The sequence below is a fragment of the Tenrec ecaudatus genome, chromosome 8, assembly GCF_050624435.1.
Source record: "Tenrec ecaudatus isolate mTenEca1 chromosome 8, mTenEca1.hap1, whole genome shotgun sequence".
Taxonomy (NCBI): Eukaryota; Metazoa; Chordata; class Mammalia; order Afrosoricida; family Tenrecidae; genus Tenrec; species Tenrec ecaudatus.
Window position 1 is genome coordinate 64,396,607 of NC_134537.1, and position 23,817 is coordinate 64,420,423.

The window sequence follows — 23,817 nt, forward strand, 5'->3', positions numbered from 1 at the left end:
ATTAAGTAGAACAGATCCCTAGGATTTGTGAGGCTATATAGGATTACCAGAGGAGCGCTTTCATCCTCGGAGAAGCTAGTGGCTTCTAACTGCTGCTCTTGCACTATGATAATCCACTACGCCACTAGGGCTCATTTGGAGAGGACACAAATGACTCTAAAATGATGGATAAACCAAATGAGATTTTACCCATACAATGGGGCACTATTTAGCAATAAAAATGAAATACCAATACATGCTTCAACATGAATAAACCTCCTACCAATCATTAAAGGCCACATATTGTATGATTCCATTAAATTACCAGATCAAGCAAACCTATAGAATTAGAAAGTAGAATAGGGTAGGGAGTTCTGGTGGCTCAGTGGTCACTATTTCGGCAGCTAACAGCAAGGTCAGAAGTTTGAAACCAAGCGCTGAGAGGAAAAAAGACTGGGCTCTCTAATCACATAGGCCACTACAGACTTTGAAACTCACAGTGGAAATTCTATTTGTTCTACAGTCGCTATGAGTCAGAATCAACTGGATGGCAGGGAGAGGGAGAAAGAAGTTACTATTGTTAAAAGGATTTCTTTTTAGAGAAAAGTTCTAAAAGCATGGCGTTGACAACCTCATTCTGTAAATATATTAAAAACCACTAAATTATATACTACAAACATGAAAATTGCCTGGAGTGTAATTTATATCTCAAAAAGGCTGTTTTAAAATCAACACCGACAAACCTTAAGGGCACCTAACCTTAAGTTCACATTCAATTATAAGGCCCAGGGACAGATTCAATAGATATTTGGTGCATTCTGGCTACCCAATATTCAGTTCTCTTTCTTAGTAAGACCCAGGAATCCCTGGGTAGTATAATAGTTTGTTTTTTAAATTTTTAACAAATCATTTTATTGGGGACTCTTACAGAGCTTATAACAATCCATAGTGGGTGGTACAACAGTCAACAAATTCAACGCTAACTGAAGGCTGGAGGTTCAAGTATACCTAGAGTTGCTTCAGAAGAAAGACCTAGTGATAGAGACGGGTGAGAGCCCCTCAAGACAATGACCCATAGTCACCCTTCAGGTGACTCATCCTTGTGTTAGAATGATCAAAAGGGCAGAAAGTTAGTAAAAAAGAAAACACAGAGGGGAAGTGGGGTTAGTGATGACACATTGAGGGGTGCAATAGATTAGTTGAATCAATGTGAGTGAACTGTTGAATGTCAAACTCATGATCTGTTCTTTTAAAGAATTTTTATTATTTTTTATCTGTTCTATAAACCTTAAGCTAATTCACAACCCCAACCCCACCTAAAAGCTTTGCTTATACGGCTTATATCTGGTCCAAACAATGAAAACCCTTAGAAAAGGTGCTTATTCTACTTTACAGAAAAATATACATGTCGGACTGGCAGAGGGAATAGAGCACCAATTGTCTATATAATATACCAATACTGGGTGCACAAGTAACAAAGTCAATATTCAATCAAAACAAAGGATGGGAAACAGGAACCAGTAAGGATGCATTGCAGGAGCTGCGGTGGAGCAATGGTTAGGAAGGGGGACACACCTGCCTGATCTGTCCTCCCATAAAGTTTACAGACTTGGACATGTATGAGACAGTTGCACTGTCTTACAGAGTTGCTATAAGTTGCAATCCACTCAATGGCACTTAAACAGTCAATTAGTTAAGCTCATTACTAACTATCTGAGGAGCAATTATTGGTCTCTATTGGTGTATGGGAAAGAGTATAGAAAATTAAAGATACATGGAAACAGGAAAACTATCAAATGGACTGACAGTTCATGAGAACTCAGTTTCCATAACCTGAGACAAGATTGTGAGGATAGGAAAAGGGGAAGAAAAAAAAAAGGAAAAATAAATAAACAAATAAAAGAGAAATAACAAAAGAGATTAAAAAAAAAAAAAAGATTGTGAGGATAGGAGCCCTACCTGCCTTGAGGATATCTCCCAGTGCCTCACATGTTCTAAGCCACTCAATACCTGTTTGCTCAAGAGAAAATGCTCTGCAGCCATTGCATCTTTGTTCTCAGCCAGCTAACTGAATAGTTTTACAAATGGACAGGAAGACAAGCATGTAAGTGAACCCACCCCTGCGTTAGTATAATGAGCCACTTATGATCAAAAGGGCTGAGGGCAAGAAACTTGTGTCTGTATAAGGCAAGTTTATCTATATATGGATTACATCTCTCTTTTTTCATGATCTTTTCACTAAACAGCCAACTAGAAAAGAACACACATAGTTCCCGGGTCTCAGGTTGCCATAAAATCAAAACCCAAGCCACTGCTGTCAGACTGATTCTCACAGCCACCTTAAAGAGCAGAGAAGAAATGGCCTCTAATGGGGTGGGTGTAGTTTTTGCAGAATCAGGTATCCTATCTGTCATATCGCTACTACTATCTTCCAGTAACAGAAATGGAAGCTCATTAGAGAAATGGCGGATTGCAAGGCTGGGCAAGGGTAGGCATGTGAGAAGCCTGGAATTATTAGTCATGCCAGAAAGTAAGACTGTATGTGGGACAAGTGAAGGAGGTACAAGTTCTCACTGGCCAAATCTGGGACAATCTGAACACAAACAAGAACTCAAGGGTGATAAGAAGGGAGCAGGTGAAGGTTCTTGCTTACAGGGTCAATGGTGGAAGGGGTACTAGAGTCAAAAACTCATTTTGTAATTTTCATAGCAAAGATTAGATTAAGAAAAACCCATAAATGAATGACAGCACTAGTCTCAAAGCCGAAAGGTCCAAACAACTCAAATGTCTATCAATGAATATATAAAATGTGGTATATGCATACAATGAAATACTAACCGGTAATAAAAAAGGATGAAAATATCAATAATGTACTACATTGTGAATGACCCTTGAAAACACTATGCAAAGTAAAAGATACCACACAGAAAAATCCATAAACTGTCAAATCTCATTTCCATGAAATATTTAGAAAGGTAAATCTACAGAGACAGCTGATTGGTGGATGCCAGCAGTGAGAGAAGGAAGGAGTGCTTAATAGGTACAGGGTTTTTCTTTCTGGAAATGAGGAAATGTCAATGTTATAAAATCTTTAAAGAGCCTTACTTGCTGTATTAAGATATACCATATATACTCGAATATAAGCTGACCCAAGTATTAGCCGAGGTACCTAATTATTACCTGGGAAACCAGAAAAACTGATTGACTCAAGTATAAGCCTAGGGTGGAAATTACAGAAGCTATTGGTGAGTTTCAATAATTAAAACAAATGAAAATCAAATTACTAAAAATTGAGACATCAGTGGGTAATGTATTTAAATATTTATTTTAAATAAAAAACAGAAAAAAAGGACAAGTTATTTAACATTAGTAAACCAGCACAGTAAGTGGAAAATAGGTTAAACAAAAACAATAAATTATCAACAATGAAACCTTAAGAGTACTATTCCCTGAGCTCAATCAGCAACCAAGCTAAAATGTAAAGAGTAAAAATCCTTCAAAACTGGATTCCTCGTCATCATCCGTATCCCAATGCAGAGCTTCAGCCGGTGTGAGGTCATCATAGACACTGTCCTCACTGAGAGTGCCATCATCACCATCACTGCTGTCATTTTCATACAAAGTGCAGTCTTCACTGCCATCCATAGCATTATTAATACTACATTTCTGGAAGGCACACCGCACCATGTCTTCTGGAATGTCTTCCCATGCATCTCGAACCCACTTTGTTATTAACTCTATGTCAGGCTTCATGAGATTTTCTCCTTTTGTAAGTCGGGCTTGACCAGATGACATCCATTCATGCCACATCTTTCACACACAGTCTTTAAAATGCTTATTCAAATATACACATCATAGGACGGCTCTGATTGGTTAGATGTGAGTAAATAAACATTCACAGCCCTGCAGTGTCAGTGGGGCTTTGAATGAACAGCGGAGAAATGGCAATCACCTGTGAGATAACGGGCAGTCGTCCCATTACCTGGGGGGGGGGGGGGGCAGCAAGATGTTACACCTCGCTGGGGTACCACTGACCCGTGTATAAGCCGAACCCCAGTTTTTAGCACATTTTTGTGCAGAAAAACTCAGCTTATACACGAGTATATACAGTACATTATTCTGGCATACTAATTGACATTGTCAGTGATTTATTGTAAGTTTTACCTGCTAATCAATTTCCATTGTTTGTACAAATAGCATCCAGAGACATAATACTTTATTCTGTACAAGTTGATAATTCAAGTATTGCTATATGTAGTTAGCCTACACTTGCTCAATCTCCCTTTTTCAATACTGTTTTAAAAATTAGTACCATGAGTTAATCAATGACATTATTAACAGAAGCTGCTTAAGGTTCCAGGGAGATAATGGATAGGATCCTATACCATAAATTAACAAGGATGTCTCTAAGATAAATCAGCAGCAGATAAAAAACAAAGACTCAGGAATGGATTTTGGGCTCACACTTAAAAACTGAACTCCAATCTAAGAACAATTAGTTCTAACGACACGGCCCTAGCTTGATACTTGCTCTCATGGAGGAAGCACAGAAGATGCGAGTGCTATCGCAAGGTGTGGTGAAGAAATTAGATGGTGCCCAGCTATCAGAATAGCACCTAGGGTCTTAAAGGCTTGTTTCAAAACATGCAGTCATGTAAGTGGGGAAGTTCACATCGAAGAAGTGCATCAACATCTGTGACTGAGAATTACAGAATCCAAATCCAAAGAAGAAAATAGCATAATAGATTAAAATGAAAATATGACTTGAACAGCTAAAACCTTGTCATTTGATTTTCCCTCTGATATTGTGTGTTTTTTCTCATATTGGGGTTTATCAATGGTGTATTTTGTCATTGCAGATAGCCTTCTTGAATTTTTGTTATATGTTTTTCTATTGTTTTTTGGTATATGAAACCCAGGATTGATGCACCTATAGAAATGACAACTGGACCAGTAAGGAGAAGGTGGTGGGAGAAAGGGGGAACTGATCACAATGATCTACATAAAGCCTCCTCCCTGGGGGATGGACAACAGAAAAGTGGGTGAAAGGAGACATCAGTCAGTGTAAGACATGAAAAAATCATAAGTTATAAATTATCAAGGGTTAAATGAAGAAGGGAGGGCAGGGGAGGGAGAGGGAAAAATCAGGAGCTGATACCAAGGGTTCAAGTAGAAAGAAAATGTTTTGAAAATGATGATGGCAACAAATGTACAAATGTAACAAATGTACTTGACACAATGTATGTATGTACGTATTGCAATAAGAGTTGCATGAGCCTCAATAAAATGATTTTTTTAAAAAGAAAGAAACTGCAACTAAAATAAGAGCTCCCAGTAGGGGGCCGGCAGGGGAGAAATGAGGAGAGCTGATATCAAAGAGTTCAAGGAAGAAGAAAATGCTTTGAAACAGATTTTGGTAGCAATTGTATAATACTGATTAATGTGACTGATCTATGGGATGGTATGACGTTTGGATTAGCTCCTAATCAAATGGCTTAGGAAACAGAAAAACTATTGAATAATATGCCGCATATATTTTCCCTATATTCTAAAACTAAAGCCTAAACTAAATCAGGTGGTCCTTAAAAGAAAAGAAAAGATTTAATAAAACTCTAGAGAAATGCTCCCAATATATTAAATATATTCAGACCAAAAGATTCTAAAAACCAAGTAACAGTTTAGCTTTTCTAGTACAAAAATACCTGCCTTGAGCACTAGGGTTCTCCTCCCCGCCATCCCCTCCACCCCCGTAAAATACTCCTCCCATGGAAAAAATGCCTCAAACAATATCCATGGGGTAAGTTCTCCTCACTTTTAATTTTTTAAATGTTTTGCATATTCGACTCTTAAGATTATCGGAAATGTTGATGCCAACCTATGCACAAGTGTGCTTAATACAACTGAATGATGGATTGTTACAAGATTTGTAAGAGCCCCCAATAAATGATTAAGAATAATAAAAAGAATTATCCATATATGATCAAATTGATGGCCGCAACTTGAATATAACCTACGTCACTAAATGGTACACAAAGAAACTGTTGAATTAGTGTATGTTTTGCTGTGTATATTTTCAAAAACAAAATAAATGTAAAATCAGAGGTTATGAGATTTAAGAATTAAATGCAATACCTAACTCTCCACTGGATCCTACACAAAACTACAAAGGACATTTGGAAGTCACCAAAAAACTGTAATACAACTGAAGACAGAAATATTTTACCAATGTTGACACTGTATTTTTGGTCATAGAAGAATGACCCTATTCTTAGAAAACATACAGTGAAATATTTACAGGTAAAAAACACACACCATGATTTTATCTTTTACCACTAACATGTTCAGAAAAATAATGTACATGTGTGTACAGAGACAGACTAAGCAGAGAAAATGTGCTGGTCCTTTATACCATCCCCAAAGATCAAAAGAAAAGTCCGTAATGCTTGACTTTTATAAAATTACATAGGGGATAAAAGAGAGGAGAAATATACCTGAATAGGAGATGGTTTTCCCCAGCCCATTTCAAAAATTCCCATCAGTAACTCCCGTTTGAAACAATAATCTTAAAACTCATTTCCTTTTGTGGAGCTCATGTCCTAACCAAACAAATGAACAAGAACAATAAAGTACAGCTTTGTTCCTTTGAAAGGTGCCCCGGTGGGGCTGCTGGGTAAGCACTGGACCACTAACCACACGATTCATAGTTCCAATCCACCAGCCACTTGGAGGGACAAAGATAGCTATCTGCCCCTAAAGACTGACAGTCACAGAATCCCTAGATAGGGTGGGTATGAGTTTTGGAATCTCTCAATGGCAGTGGGTTTGGTTGGTTTTGGCATTCCTTTGGTATTTAACATGCTTTAAGAAACTTGCTTGTGAAGCTAATTCGTCCACAACTTCACCTGAAAATGTAAACATAAGCATACTACTTCTCTGTCTTGAGCTATATAGTTCAACTATTCCCAGAGAAAAACCACTTTTTCCTTCAACATCCACAAACCACAACCAAACCCACTGCTGTTGAGTTGACTCTGACTCACAGGATCTTACATCAGGTGTCCAAGATTATACATCTTTACAAGAGCAGATCGCTTCATCTTTCTCCTGGAGAGCAGTCCATAGGTCTGAGCCATTTACCCTGCAGTTCACATAGCCCAACACCCAGCCCACAATACCACCAGGGCTCCTGCCAACATAGGCAAGTCACTTAAAAACCAGGTTTGGGGGTAAAGCTACCCTCTGAGCACATTATCCTACAGACTGGTAGCATGCCGTTTGCAATAGTTAATTGTGCCAGCCTGACTGATAAACACAAGTGGGATTAATTGAAGGGTGGAGAGATAAATGGCTCGTGAGCCTCGCCTTGCTTGTCTCTCGCTCTTTAATCATCAGACCAGCGTGTGCCTGCCTCGCTTGTTCTGTGCCTCAATTTAAAGGGTACAGAACCTGTGGGGTGCCTAGCCTGTGGACTGTGTCGCTATAAGTTGAGGTCCTTTTAAGCCCACACGATTAGAATGTACATCTCTGGAGCTGGGGACCGACAGTTGGTGACAGTTGGTGACCTGCCTTGCTGTTTGCTGCCTGGGGATACATAGCCCAGCTCTCTCTACAGAGTAGGAACTGGTGGCCCTCAAGACTTAAGGACTGCTAGTGTCTCACAATTCTCTCAGGGGAGTGAGTTGCACTGAGCCATTTGTACTGCTTTATAATTTAACTGTTCATTTCTTGAATTATCTATCTGTATATAATTTAACAGTTCATTTCTTGTGTTCTATATCTATCTTTATAAATATATATAGAAAATTACTAGCAATCTGGTTTTGTCCCTCTAGAGAACCCTGTCTAACACACCCTTACCTCGATAATTCTAAGGATCATGCTATAAATTGTAAATCACAAGATGTACAGTTAAATCCTGGTTGCACTGCTCATTTTAATCATAAATATGCGTGGCTAAGTCAGGTTTTTGAAGTTCAGAACTCTTTTGACATTAGAGTCAGAAAAGTCTGAGAGGGCTGTTATTTCCACAGTCGCGAGAACCAAAATTGTCTCTAGACATTGTTCAATTCCCTTGGGAGGCAAAATCAGCCTCCCACAACACTGGATTAAGTGAAATAGCATTTTTGAATGTCAGTTTTCTAATCTGAAAAACAGGGATAAACTCTAACCTGAAACATAACAAGAGAATTCAGCAAAAATATCTTGACAACTGCTAAAAACATTCCATAAATTAGACGGGAAGATGTCTAGTGTAGATATGCATTTTGTCATTACGTCAATAAGTCACTATTTCAAAAAACGGTGAACAAACATGGTATATACCATAGGTTCCCAAGCTTATTTGGCCTGTTCCCCTTTAAAGGAAAAAAACAAGCGTGTATATGTATGTACACATTCACACCACCACCACCCCTCAGTACGCCCTACCCCGAGCAATTAAAACCATCCCATAGGTATAATTATGACATAAAGTATATCATGATCCAAGGTAAAGTGTAGTAAATCTATTTTTGCAGACCCCACCCCCCTGCCTCATTGTTCCAACACCCCCACTTTGGAAAATATTGATCTATGTAATTTTGATATTTACTTATAAGAGCAAAAAGTACTTACTGTTACTAAGAGTAACCACTTAATCTCCAGAGTTCGGACATGTTCTCCCCTTGAATGTTACTAAAACTTACCAGTTTTGATTCTTAGATCCTTTGGAGGGAGTTTTAATGTCTCTTTTTCCAGTCATCACCAGGACTACAGAAAATTCATAGCATTAGAATATAAAACAGATAATTAATCTCAAGTATAATTATATTTTTAAACAACCACAGTAACTATAATAAAGTTCCACTTACTCAAGAACATAGCTAAAAGCAGAGTCAAACAACTTTAGAAAAAGATTTTTTTTTTCTTACAAGGAATAACACCTAGAGGATCAGAAAATCAAGAGCCAGAGTCAAGTATCCATCCATTTAATCATCACCACTGGCAAGCGTAGGTTTTGTTCTAGCTAACCTACACGAAAGTGTGGTGGGTCCTGTCACATTACTTGCCAACAAAAAACATTAGGTGACTTCTGTAAAAAGTTAAATTCTAGTTTTTCCTTTAAGACTAGATACTTTTAGCAATACTGCTTCCAAATTCCAGCTGGATAGCCATGTAGCAGCACTTAGCAACTGGAATTTTAAACCAAGCAGTTGTCCCTTTGAATAGCAAAAAAGACAACCAAAAAACAAACCCACACCCAAAGAACTCAATTCTGACTTAGAATGCGAAATAGGGCACAGAGAGCAGAGCTGTCTCATATGGTTCCCAACACTGTCATCTTTAAGAAAGCAGACTGTCATCTTTTTCCTAAGGCCTGGCTGTTGAGTGCAAGCCAATTTTTCAGTTTTGCTGCTGAATGCTTTAACCACTGTGCCACTAGAGAGCCTCAAGGAGGCATTTGAATTTGTCACTTTTGGTGATTAGTTAAAACCAAGAACTCTAAAATTTCAGGTCTGACTTTAAAGTCCACTCTCCTAGTGTTTTCAAGTTTGCAACACTTTTCCTACATTTCACACCTAAAACAGGCTATATCGAGAACTGTAAAAAGTAACATATATAAATAATATATAATGAATTATATAAATAAAGTCAGTAATTGCTGTTAATGAACAGATCAAATCTTCTTGAGGATGCTTGAAACCAAGAAAAAGAATAACAAGGAAAATTTAAATTAAAAAGATCAAATTTTCCTTTTGGTCGAAATCTTAAATAATAAAACTAATATTCAGAACATCTAATAGAAAACAGTTAAAGAATGTTTGCAGACAATAGTCTTTTCAGTTGTGTTGTTTTTACCTATCATATCATTAGGGCCTCTGAAACATGTCTTGATTTAGAAAAATTAGCATTTACTTAAAGCTAGGACTCATATAATCGAAGATAGGCTTAATACAGATAATTACTACCCAAGTTCAAGAATAACATCAAGGTTTCTAAGCAAAAACTTTAGTTCGTCATAATAGACTTGTCAAAGACTTGTCACATTATCAAATTAAAGTTTAATAGTGAATAAAAATGGAGATGATGCTAATGCAAAATCAGATCACATGGGACTTATGAGGTCACAACAACACACAAATATAAACCACGTGAAGGGAGAAAGTAAGTGAAAGAGCTTAGGTACTAGAAGGACAGTTAATGAGATCCAGACACCTTCATGGAAAAGACTTACTTTCACTGATATTTGCAGAAGCCACAGAATCGAAAACAAATCATACAGCCTTGAGAAAGCAAAACAAACTTGCCCCAAATAAAAGTTGTTTAAACAGAAAATAGTTCATTTCAATCTTTAAAAAGTCTAAAATTTACCAGCCTATTCATGTTATCAAAAGACAAATTAAAAGAACATTATTAATTTTAAAACAATCACCATAAACACAATATGTGTTAATGCCAAACAATAGTGTGTGTCAATGCCAACGCCAATTTTCTCAGAGACCATTTCAATGTAACTGATAATTCTTTTTTTTTACATGTCCCTTCTTAACTGTAACAAAACTCAGACTGCACAATGAATTTTGGGTTGCAAAAGAGGATTTATTCTTGCACCTGTCTTTGAGTGTTTGTCCACTAATTAAACAAACACAAATACAAGTGCAGGTAACTGATCAATCTTTTAGGTCACTAGAGAACTATACAGTAGCAGTATCCATTCTTGAAGGGGCTTCAAAACGTTTGTGGAAAGTGGAATGAAAGATATTGGGATTTTTCCATGAACATTTTGAAGCCCCTTGAGTATCGCATCCTGGTAGCTTAGAAAGGACTTTGTAAGCATGAAAGGGATTTACGTTATACTGAAAGGCAGTTAGTTCAGTAAACCAAAACTCTGTGACAATTTCTAGAGGTTAATCAATTTATATGGCTAGCTTCTTAAAAACTAACCTCAAATGGGGTTAGTCTTAGATACTAATTTCCCATTATCTATATCGATAAATATAACTGTATTTTTAGTTTAACAGTTAACATTAAAATCATTTGACGTGTGTCATTAACACATTAACAAATAGCCTACAATTTTCCAGTTTTGAGGGAAGAAATTGCCTGTGGGCTCTTTTTTTTTAAATTGACACAACAAAAAGGGTTGAAGACTATTCAGCAATGGGTGCATCTATGCGCTTTTTAAGAGTTTTATTTTGTGTGTACAAAGGGGAGAAAATTCTTTTTAAAATAAAGTTCCATAGACTACAAAAAAAGTTATGGATGGGGTTTCTATGAGTGAATATACTTATAGCTCATAAGTCTAGGCAAGTAAAACTCTTTAAATTCAAAACTTGAAATTGGCTTTAACTGATGCTTATTAAACTAAAGTAAGGCGCCCTTTAACACTAGAAACATCTACGCTGGCAAAAATAAAAATAACCCGAGTTTTTCACTCACAAGTAACAAACTCAGCTAAGACCTTCTACACTGAGATAATTAGGCCAGAAATGTTTCAAAATTTATATATACTACTTATTATTGAACATACCATAATTAATTATGGAAGAAATCTATTCTGTGCCATTGTAAATAGCCACTAACCCACTGCCAACAAGCAAATCCCAAGTGCCCAGGACCTGCAGGGCAGAAAGAGTAGTTCTGTTCTCTGTTGGGTCTGGTCTGCAAGGCACTAAGAGGATGATGAGGGTAGGTGCTAAAAAATCCAAGGATATTATATATTACTACCCATCCTGCACGGCTGGACCCCATTTCCCCCCAAGATCCAAAATGTGACTGTGATAACTAAACTGGTGTACACTGCAGCTTTCGGTCTCGGAGGGGGAAACTATTCCTTCTGCCCCTTCCCAATTTAGATTTGCAAATTTTATTTCTAGATTAAAAAGCGACCAAGGAAATGTAAGGTAGTTGGGAGAAGCCCTGAAGTGAATCACAGCACTTTTCCAGGTTGGAAGGTAGCAAATGACAGCTTCTGACCCACAACACAACTGGTCATCACCAAGAGCTCTGTTTGCAAGGGCAGCTGCGGTGTCTTTATCTGCTAGCTGTAAGATCCAGGCAGCCCCTGGCGAGTACCAACCAACACCCCACTAGAACCTACTAAGAAAAACCCAAAGTACATCTACAGTAGCTCACAATCGCAGACACGGTGGCGCTACGTAGTGACAGATATCAAATTATGATTACTGTTATTTTTTGTTAAAGATGCTTTAGTGTATCCAGAGGTGTTTCTTTCAGGCTCTCCCCGGACCCCCCACCCCACCCCGAAAGGTACACTCTGCAATTGCAGCCACCTACCAATTTGACTAATCGATACCAACCGTATTCCACTGCCCCAACTTACACACCAAATCGACTTCAACACGCACTTAGCCCGGGAACTGTCTGTCACGTGGGGGCTGCCTGGCGCGGCTCTGAAGCCTGAGGGGTCAAAGGAAATCGTGGAAGAGAGAGGGGCGATGGAGGGTCAGCGAAGGATACGAGCGAACCCCTTTTGGCTAGGCAGTCATTTCAAGTCCGCCTTCTGCGCACCCCAAGCCTGCCCCGCCCCTCCCCCCCCCCCTCCACACGCACTCACCGGCCTCGGCACCACCGCCTCACCCCGCTAGCCGCGGCGCGGCCGGAGACCAGCCGGCGACGCCACTCCCGCTCGGCCCCCCTCGGTCCTTTAATGTAGACTCGAAGCTCCCAAAATGGCGGCGACAGCGCCTTCCTTCTTGAAGCCTCCGCCCGCCCCCACCCGGCGCCCTCGCTCCGGTCCCGCCCGCCCGCGCCCCGCGCGGGGGCCGGTTGTGCGCGGCTCCCCGCGCCCGCTTGGCTCTACCTCCGCCGCTGTCCGCTCTCATGGCGCCGCCGAGGTCGCCACCGGGAATGAGCTCCGTCGGCTCCCCGGCCCCCGCGCGCGCCCTCCCTGCCGTTCCCAGTCCCTCCGCGTGGCGGCGACCGCGACTCCGCCTCCGCTCAAGACCCCGCGTCACCGCCGCCGGCGCTGCTTGGCTGTAGGACAGCCCCAGTCGCGGCCCCGACGCCCCCGAGGACGACAAAGAGGGCCCGACCGGCTGGCCCAGCGACTTCGCTTCCAAGGAGAAAGATGTGCTTGCCGGGAGCCGAGGGTGCGTCGAGCCCTCTGGGGCACTCGGAACCTGGCCACGAGCAGGACACGCTCCGAGGACGGCCTCCCGGGCGGCGGCAGATCTGGCTGAGCTAGCTGAGTGCCCTGCGGGCCGGGAAAGCTGTGCTGGGCGCGGGCAGCAGCCGCTTCCGAGCCCCGTCCGGCGCGCCTCCATGCAGGACCCAGTAGCCGCAGGCGCCACGCGCGCCGGGGTGGGGGCTGGAAGGGGCCGGCCGGCAACGAAGGCTGGCCGGGGTGGGAGGGAAGGGTGGGGAGGTGCCCGCAGAGCGCGGGTGGGCGCTGCGCTGGGCAGCAGGCCCAGGAGGGCGCGCCGGGACGGCAGGCTGTGGGGCCGGGGCCGGGGCCGCGCGAGGAGCCCAGTGTTGAGCTGCGGAAAGAGAGCTGAGGGCAGACTTCCTTTAGCGTAGGGGGAAACTGGGGAGCCAGTGTCAAGTACGCCGCCCTGGGAAGAAAGCGGAACCCGAAGACGGCGGGTGCTTTTCTGCCGCCTGACGCTCCCCAGAAACACGGTGTTTGCGAGCTTCCACGTGCACGACGACACTAAACTCCCCGTTTATCCTCGGCAGAAATGCGATCCCAGCTGAAGCCGAAATTTGGAGCCAGAAAGCTAACTGGGTCCAGGGGAACGAGAACTCTCTGGCTCTGCAGAGAGACTGAATCTGTAGAAGGACAAGGGCCAGTCCAGAGCTGACACCACCCTGACCCACAACCTTCGCAGCAACACGTTCAAGAAGCCAAGCCACAAGCTTGGCAGCCAGCGACCCCAGAACTGTCAGTGACCACCAACTTCCCTAGTTTTTGCCCGCTTACAACTCGGAGCCAATCAGAAGCAGCCAAGTAGGGGCCATACACCAACCACGGAAGAGCCCCTCCCCTTCTAGTTAGCCTGCCTCCAGCTTCCCCAGGCCTGCTCCCTCCGTTCAGCGCAGACCTGAAACTTAACCTGGTTTTTGCTCTTAAGGCTTCCCTTGCCTGTGAGTCAAGAGATTGTGGTTGATTTTACCTTGCTATAGCAGTCTCTGGATAAATAAGCTGTTTGCTCTCAGTTGGTGGCCTTTATTTCCACAGTTAATAAGAAGAGAAGGTAGTTTAAGAGTTATTAAAATGATAAGGACTCCCCTTGCAATTTTGTTGTTTGAAACAAATTTGTATATTGCTAGAGAATCCAAGTCGGCTTCAGTTCTACTTTTTCTCCTTTGATACCCTCTCAGACCCATGTTTAGATCTGTAAGGAACCTGGGGTGGGGGTGGGGTTGACTGTGACCCTTATCTCTTTAAATGTTAACTTTATTTGGGTTGCTGTTTGTTTTTCCCTTTTTGTGGGCTTTAACAATTATAAAGAAAAACATTCTATATGGTCGCACAGTCCCGCCATCGAACCAAATGAGTCACAGTCTCCCTTGACCACGCTCCTCCTGTGTCCCAACCTTCTCTTCTTGCCTCCCTCCTTAGGTCCCTGTCTCTTCCCTCTCCCTACTCTGAGTCCACCCCTAGCCTTATTTTTTAGGGCAAAAACCATTTTTCTTTATTTTCCTATATAATAATATAATAAAACATTTGTGATATTGACTAATTTTGCTAAGCATAATGTTTTATGATATTAGTTGTCCACGTCTTAAGGTGTTTCAACAGATTCATCATTTTTTTAATGTGGCATAATATTCCATTAAGTGAATGTACCAGAGTGTGTTTATCCATTCCTCTGTAGTTGGGGGTATTTTATTGTTTCTATCTTTTTCCTATTATAGACATTACTGCAATAAATATGGGAGTACATATATTTGTTCATGTTTGTACTTTATTGCTTTACAGTGTATACCACATAGAGCAGTGGTTCTCAACTTTAATGCCATGACCCTTTCATACTGTTCTGCATGTGATGGAGACCTCCCTACCATAAAATTATTTTCATTGCTACTTCATAACTGTAATTTTGCTATTGTTATGAATCAGGCAACCCCTGTGAAAGGGTCATTCAACCGCCAAAGAGGTGGCGACCCACAGGTTAAAAACCACTACTATAGAGTGCTGCAGGATCATAAGGTATATGTATTTGCACATTTTTAAGAAAGCGCCATACAGGTGCCCGGCTATTAAAAGATACAGCATCTGGGGTCTTAAAGGCTTGGAGGTAAACAAGTGACCATCTAACTCAGAGACAACAAAGCCCACATGGAAGAAGCACACCAGCCTGTGCGATCACAGGGTGTCAAAGGGATCAGGCACCAGGCATCATAAGAAGAAGAAACCAAATCATTGCAAATGGCGGGGAGTGCAGAGTGGGAACTCAAAACCCATCTGTAGGCAATTGGACTTCCCTTTATGGAAGGCTCGAGGGGAAGAGATGAGCCAGTCAGGGTGCCATGTAGCAATGATGAAACATACAACTTTCCTCTAGTTCCTAAATGCTTCCTCCTCCTCCAACCCCCCACTAACATGATCCCAATTTTACTTTACAAATATGGCTAGACCAGAGGATATACACTGGTACAGATAGGAACTGGAAACGAAATCCAGAATGGATGATACTTTCAGGACCAGTAGTGAGAGTGGTGATACCAGGAGAGTGGAGGAAGGGTGGGGTGGAAAGGGGGAATCGATTACAAGGATCTACATATAACCTCCTCCCTGGGGGACAGACAACAGAAAAGTGGGTGCAGGGAGACATAGGATAGTGTAAGATGATAACATAATTTATAAATTATCAAGGGTTAATGAGGGAGGGGAGGGAGAAAAAATGAGCTGATGCCAGGAGCTTACATGGAGAGAATGACAAGGACAAAGAATGTACAAATGTGCTTGACACAATTGATGTATGTATGAATTGTGATAAGAGTTGTATGAGTCCCTAATAGAATGATTTAAAAAAACATTATACAGATTTCCATAGTGGTGGTACAATTCCACAATCCTACCAACTATAAATGCAAATTCCAATCTCTCCACATTTATCATTTTGTTTGTTTGTTTTTTAGCCACAGAGGTGGTATCTCTGTTGTTTGGAATTGTATTTCTCTTATTGCTAATGAACTGGAACATTCATATGCTTGTTATAGCCACCTGGATATCATCTTTAGTAAATTGTCTATTTCTTGTGTCCATTTTTTAATTCAGTTACTTGTATTTCCTTGTTAGATCTTTTTAATTAATTTTTTTTTCTTCTTAGGTCTAGTAGTTTGCTTTTCCCCCCATGGTCTCACAGATCATCAGGTCTTGTTTTTATTCTTTAAATTAAAAGATCATTTTACTGGGGGCTCTTACAGTTCTTATAACAATCCATATATCAGTTGTATCAAGCATATTGGTATATATGCTGACATCATTATTTAGTAATCATTTACTTTCTATTGAGCCCTTGGTATCAGTTCCTCTTCTCCCCCCACCCCATATTCTCTTGATAAATTATAATTTTCATCTTATACCGACCAAGGTCTTCCCCCATAGTTTCAGAGGCCCCAGGAGCCCTTGGAGGGGAGGGGTGTTATGTATTGGACATTGTGATCAGTTCCCCCTTCCTTCACTCCTCCCCACCTTTCCCCTATCCTCCAGGTCTTGTAGTTTTCTATAGATTTTTGAAATTAGCCTTTTATTTGATATGTCATTGCTAAATACTTTTTCCTCTGAGAGTTCTCTTTTAACTGTTTGATGAAGTCTTTAAAAAAAAAACATTTTATTAGGGGCTCATACAACTCTTATCACAATCCATACATCAATTGTCTTTTATTGTCACAAAAGTCCTATTTCTAGAAGGCACTGGTCCTCTATGTTGCCTTCTGTAGTGTGGGTCATTTTCATTATGTGCAGTAGTTCATGTCTTGTAAGAGGATATTTAAATTTGTCTCTATTTTCCATTGATAATCTTTATGGTTCTAGGATTTATATTTAGGCCTTTGCTCCATCTTGAGATTGTGTTTGAACATGGTGTGATGTATGTCCTGTTTTCTTTGCAGCCAGAGTTCCAGTTTTTCCAGCACTGTTTATTGAAAAGGCTAGCTCTTCCCCCACGCAATGTGTTTCCGTCCTTTATCAAGGATCTGTAGGTACTTGATTGTATTTGGGGGACCTCACTTCTAATCCATTGTTCTTCATGTCTGTTGTTGTATTAGTACCACGCAGTTTTGATTGCCGTTATCTATATAATAATTTTTAAAGTCTGGGAGTGAAAAGAACCTTGTCTTTGTTCCTTTATCGTGTTTTGTTTATCCTGGGTTTCTTTCCTTTCCATATAAAATTGGCCATTAGTTCCTCTATTTCTTTGAAGAATTTGTGCTGGGATTTGGATCTGAATTGCTTTTCCCTTACAATTTTTTAATTCTAAATTTGTAACATCTCATCGCCCATGCAAATTTTAAAACATCCACTCATGTAAGAGAAGAACCCTGCACCTGTGCGCATCCTAGAAAGAGAATGGCTGGATGATTTCCGAATTAAAAGATAAAGGATGAGGATTTTCCTCGTTATCTTTCTAGGTTGTAGGAATGTGAAGAGGCCATTTTGTAGTAAGATCTCTTTAGGCCACTCAAGAAATAGGCACAGGCAAAAGGAAAGGAGTTTGCAATCATAAATAACTGTGCCTTCTAAAAGGTTGAATGCCAGACAAAACAACCCAAGTGGAGTAGGAAGTAGCTGCCCCTGCCAACCTAGGTGTCTTTCCACAGCTAACACCCTTGGTGTTATGTGTGATGCATATGTGCTTATAAAACTATCCGACATCAGGGCCTCGAGTCTGTGCCCGCCCCATGCACAAGGGAACATGGTGGGCCGTCCTAGGCCAGCTCCATGATGGCGGATGGACTGGACAGTTGTACTCCAGATTTTTCCTTGACTAGTTTCTTTCAGAGGTATGTACCAACGCCCTTCTTCCTAGTCTTCCTTCAGTCTGAGAACACCACCTAATCCTGCTGAGCGTCCTATCCGCATCTAAGTCTCCACTGCCAGGATGTCCTGAGATCATTGACTGAGAATGGAACTCTGGTCTCCAGCCTAGAAGGCAAGAATTCTACTAATCACCATAGAGTTAACTCCGCCTCACGGAGACCCCATGTGAGTACAGCTGTGCTTGCTGTAAGATTTCCAATGGCTGGCTGGGGCTTTTGTTTTTGTGACAATGCCAGGTTTTCTTCCCAGACAGCTCTCTGGGTGGAACTGAGGCTTTGTTTAACAGCCCAACACTAAGCTTTTGTTAACAACTGGGCACTCCTCAAATCAGCCCTTTCCAGTCTTCTGGTAAAATAGTATGGAGATGACAGGATTAAGCTTTGAATCCTTGGATCTTGTCTTCTTCTGGACTCAATTTTATGGTTGGTAAATCCAATTCAAAGAACCCTGGTGGCGTAGTGGTTACACAATGCGCCACTGTGTGGTCAGCACTTCGAAACTGCTCCTTGGGAGAAGGATGAGGCTTTCTACTCCATTAAAGGGTTAAAGTCTCAGAAACTCGCAGAGGCAGTTCTACAAAGGCCACTATGAGTCAGAATTCACTCAATGACAGTGAGCTTGCTTTGTTTTTTGAGACCCAGTTCAACTCACACTACTTTTTTTCCCTCCCTAGTTTCATCAGATGAACAAGAATCATGGAAAATGATGTTAAGAAAACAAATTATTTGCTAATGCACAATGTTGTGAAAGTATTTATACTTTGTCTATATGAGGTATTTATTCTTTAATATTTATAGAACACAGAAGCCCTGTTGGTTCAGTGGTTAAAATGCTTCACAGCTAAGTAAAAGATGGGCATTCAAACCCATCAGCTGCTGCATGGGAGACAGATGTGGACTTCCATAAATTTGGTGGTGGCTGGTGCTGCCCTTGAGTCCTATTAGACACACGGTGCCCTGATCCATGAATAATGGAAGATCAAGTTATCTTACTGCAAATAATTTGAAAGTGGGAAAATGTGCTCTAATGCTGATCATTGTATTGAGGATAGATTATAGGAAAGTTTTTTTTCTTTTGGTTGATAAGCATATTTATAGTTTTGAGTTTCACACAAAACCAAAAAAAAGGAAAAGATAAAAACAAAACAATATTCAGCTATGACTACTGACTGCTCAGAAAGGGGTCATATTAGAATGTCCTGCCATAGAGTGGGGGGGAAATGTGAGGAGAAATCTAAATCATAGAAAATAACTGGTAGAGAATGATGGAATCCCAACACGATGGCACTTAGTTACCACCCAGGTCTGGAACTGAATCCACCTTGTGTTGGAATAAGCAACCATGGAAGAGCCCTAGTGGCCCAGTGGTTAACTGCAAAGTCAGCGTTCAAAGCCACAAACCACTCCAAGAGGAAAGTTGAGGCTTTCTACTCCTGTAAAAAGTTACATTTCCACAATGTAACCTCAGGAGAAGATAGAGAGGGTTAGGAAAGAAGAGCTAGAATCCAGAAACACAGGAAAGAAAGAAATGATTGTACATTGAAGGAATTTAAACGGATGAGTTGAAACAAAATGTTTATGAACTGCTGAATGTAAGACTAATGGTCTACTCTGTAAACCTTCACCTAGTTCATAAGAAACTGTTTTTTTAAACAAAAAACAATTATACTTACAAGAAACCATAAAACAAAAACAACTGACAAAGTGAAAAGTGTGAGGTCCACCTGCCCTACCGCTGTAGAGGCCATTCCCACTCACAGAGAATCTATCGGGCAGGGAAGACGGCAAATCCTTAAATGAGGAGAGAGCATCATCTTTCTCCCATGGAACAACTTGCTCTTAAGAAAAAAATGTTCAATATACAAAATCATTTTCCAAATATATTAAAACAGTTTAATAAGACCTTGAAAGTTTGAACCTGTACAAAGTAGAAACCTATTTGAGAAGGAAAAGTCAAATATTTTCCACTAAAACCAGCAATAGGAAAATGATAAGACCTGGAAAAAGGGGGCAGTCCTGCTGAGTTTCAGCTATCGATTTTCCTAAGTCATTAAAGACTAAAGGGTAACTAGCCACACAAGAACCAAGTCTCATTTCCCTTGAACTCTGTAGGTAAACATTGTCTTCTTCAGTTAGGACACCGGAGGAATAGGAGGCAGTATGGATCTACAGAGAGCTCAGGAAACCTACCTCATTGCACGCTGCACGGGGCCCATGCATAAGTGGGTGTCTTTAATCACTGAGGGACTGCACCAGGCATATTTTATTGGGATAAATGTTCCATCTCCAAAGTAAACTCAAGTTGAAACACAGGAAAGCAATATTACACATGAGGAGGGAAGGGATTTGGTTAAACACATTTTCCCCACACTGCCAGGGTTAGTGAGAGATAACACCCCTCCATTTCCAGGGTACCACAACAAGCTAGCCAAGCTCATCAGAGATCTTTCAGCCTCCTCAGGTCTGCACACTGTATGTGTGGACATTGTCTAGAGAATTCTAACGATTCGTTTTGCCTTCTTAGTTTCCCCAGTATGTCTGGGGGCTAGCAATTTTTGCTTATTCATGAATTTATTCATGACAGTAATGCATGGCAAAGAAGACATTGGACTCTGGAAACTAGCTCTTTAGGTCTGAATTTGCATTGGTAACAGGAAAGGATGGATGTCATCTCTACATAAGATGCCATGTTGCCCTTCACTGCTTTGGGACAGCTGCTGACTGGTAACTCAATGTGAAGAGCCTTGTTATTGGATACAGAGCACTATAAACCGATTACGGTAGACATGGGTTAAAATGTAATATCTTACCATTCGATTTCCCTTTTAAAATTGTTTGGTTTAAAAAAAAAATCACACAGGCTGGTGTGCTTCTTCCATGTAGGCTTTGTTGCATCCCTGCTAGATGGCTGCTTGTTTAATTTCAAGCCTTTAAAACCCCAGATGTCATATCTTTTAATAGCTAGACACCATCAGCTTTCTTCACTACATTTGCTTAAACACCCTTTTTGACTTCACCGATCGTATCAGGAAGGTGAGCATCCCAGAATGCCAGGTTATTAGAACAAAGTGTTCTTGTGTTGAGGGAGTACACAAGTAGAGACCCAATGCTTGTCTGCTGCCTTAATACTTAACAAATATATGTACATAGACCTGTATCCTTCTCAGTCTATATTAATATAATCTCATATGTGCATGCCTCTATTCATGCATCTATAAAGGTCTTTTACCCCTTAGTTCTTTCCTCTATTTCTTTTGACTTTTCCTCCTGTCCCATTATCATGCTCAGCCTTCATTTGGCTCTCAGTACTTTCTTTTGGCTAAATTACACTTGATCAAACACCCCCACCCCACCCCCAGGCTATCTACCCCTCCTTACCATCAATTTTAGATCTCTTATTGTTTCCTTGTTCCTGGGTTTGTTGGCTCCCTCCTGCTTTTATACCTCCTCCTCCTCTCCCCTGTCCCCTCCTGGATCCTTCTAACCAGGTTCAGAGTGGAGACCCAAAACACATTTGTAGACAATTGGGCATTCTCTCACAGAAGGGTCACAAGGAAGGAAGGAGTCAGCCAGGGTGCAGCTTAGCACCTGTGGAACACACAACATTCCTCTGGTTCTTTAATACTTCCTCCCCCCATTATTATGACCCCAATTCTACCTTACAAATCCGGCTAGACCAGATCATGTACACTGGTACAGATAAGTGCTCTTGACACATGTAATCCAAGACTGATAACCCCCTCAGTAACAGTAATGGGAGTAGCAATGCCATGAAGCTAGGGGACGTTGGGGGAGAAACAGGGAACTGACTATAGTGATTGGCATCAACACAAATGTGGTCAAAGGGAGACAGCAGACAATGTGAAATACGAAAGAATAATAATAATATATAATTGATCAAGGATTCACAAGGGTGCGAGGGTGGGGGGTAAAGGGGAAAAGAGGAGCTTATACTACGGGCTCAAGTAGAAAGAAAATGTTTTGAAAATGATGGCAACATATGTACAAATGTGTTTGATAATGAGTGATGTATGGATTGTTATGAGCTGTAAGAGCCCCCTCCCCCCAAAAAGATTTATTAATTTAAAAAAAAAGTAAAGGGGAAATGTACATAGTAAGCCTCTGGTGAATTCCCACTGACCATAGACCAGGGATGTGAATAGAGTTTCTATCACTCGGTGTGCATTGGAAAATGGATAATTGTAGAGCAGAGGTGCTCAATACGTCGATCGCGATCTACTAGTTGATCGCAAATGTAGTGTGGGTAGATCGCATGGCCTTACAAAAAATAGACGTAAGCCTATCATCAAGGCTTGTCACTTAATTGATATACAGCGCATCCAATCAGATACAATCTTAGGTGTCAAAAGCATGTGCAAACAACTGTGCTAAGTGCAGCAAAACTGACAAGCTAAGTTATTGCCAATTTTTAGACTTTGTTTTTTTTCCTCTTAAATGTAAGAAAGGGTATTAAAATGAGTGGGGTAGCTGGACCAAGTAAGAAGACAAAAACATATCATTTTCATACGGAATGGGAGATTTTGACACTACAAGCCGACATTCAGCCAAAGTCCAGAGCTGGTGAAGAGTTCTGGAACTTACTCACAGAGGGAAAGTACCCAACCATGAGAAAATGTGCTACCTCCTTGACTGCACTATTCAGCTGTATTGATTTATGTGAGTCAGCCTTTTCCCACGTAAAGATTGCTAAATCTAAGTCCAGTTCCACCATGACTGATGATCATTTGGAAGTGTGCTTGAGGCTGTCTGTCAGCAGCTAGTGTCTGTGCTATGCATCCCTGGCTCACTCCATTCAGCGCAAGTCATCAGAGTAAACTCAGGTAATGGGAAAAATGTACATTGTTAATTGTGTTGTGCAATATGGACTCGTGCAGTTATGCAAGGTACATAAACATGCATTGTACATATAAAGAATTGTCAGGGGAAGCCAGCCCCTAACACATCATTATGGGTCCAATAGGTGCAATTGTACAGCGATAATAAGTAAAGATCATAGTAATGTTATAGAGAGCATGAGAGATAGAAGAGAAATATTGAAATCAATGGAGTCAGACATGATTCATAGTAGCATGCTCACCTCAGCCCCACCTGAGGGTCCACGTGGAGGGAGAGAGAGCTTTTTAATGCTAGCCCAGGCTTTTTATCTTCTTTGGGGACATGCAAGCCCCCCAATCACAGGTGAGGATATACATCCCAGGAAGGGGCTGTGCTATAGGCAATACAGTAATGAGAGGGGGTGGTCTAGGGACATACTCGCAATAGGAAGAGGAGGGATTGGGGGTATACAAGTGACAAGGTGGGCGGATCCTAGGTTTAGGATGGCAGCTTAACTTTGACATATTCTCTGGATCTCCATAGGAACCATTATCAGTAGGGTGTAAACCCCACCTACAGGAACCAAATAGATGACTGCAGGCGTCCATTGAACTTAACAGCAGGGAGTGGGGCCTACTGAAGTCTGGCAACTGATCGCCCTTTGGGAGGATGCCTGTGAGCATCTGACCTTCCCCCACAAAGAATTCTCACTGTATTTATGAATAAATACAATACGTAAATAAATATATGCTTTGCATTTTTGTAGATGGTAGATCATTTGACTAAAGTAGCTCACATGCTGAGAAAGTGTGAGCACCCATGTTGTATATACAATTCAATTAAAATTTAACACCTTATTATCTGATCTCCTTTTTGACTCATTTTAAATTTGTTCTAGTTTTTCATTATTTTCTACTTTCTCTTCAACTGAGGTTTTTCTCTGTTTTACTTTGTTATGGTTGTTAGTAGGTTTTTGTGTGTTTATGAATGTTTTTCTGTAGATGAAATCCAGGA

At 41.0% G+C, this 23,817-nt stretch overlaps 1 long non-coding RNA gene and 1 other non-coding gene across 11 annotated transcripts in view; both read right to left on the reverse strand.

Annotated features, from left to right (window-relative positions):
- Nucleotides 1-12,874, reverse strand: part of LOC142454957 (uncharacterized) — a 140,264-nt gene extending 127,390 nt beyond the window's left edge. For 6 of the 10 annotated variants that reach the window (XR_012785733.1, XR_012785730.1, XR_012785729.1 and 3 more), the window contains exons 1-3: nt 12,782-12,874; nt 12,279-12,378; nt 8,664-8,727 (exon numbers count right to left, since the gene is read on the reverse strand). This is a non-coding gene — a long non-coding RNA (uncharacterized LOC142454957). Of the gene's footprint in view, nt 1-8,663; nt 8,728-12,278; nt 12,379-12,535; nt 12,676-12,781 lie in introns of those variants that run through there. The other 4 variants (XR_012785727.1, XR_012785725.1, XR_012785726.1 and 1 more) reach the window with 4 other exon arrangements.
- LOC142455906 (small nucleolar RNA SNORA40) lies at nt 10,493-10,619 on the reverse strand. Its single transcript, XR_012786017.1, has one exon. It is a non-coding gene; the product is annotated as a small nucleolar RNA SNORA40 (small nucleolar RNA).
- Nucleotides 12,875-23,817: the final 10,943 nt, after the last annotated feature.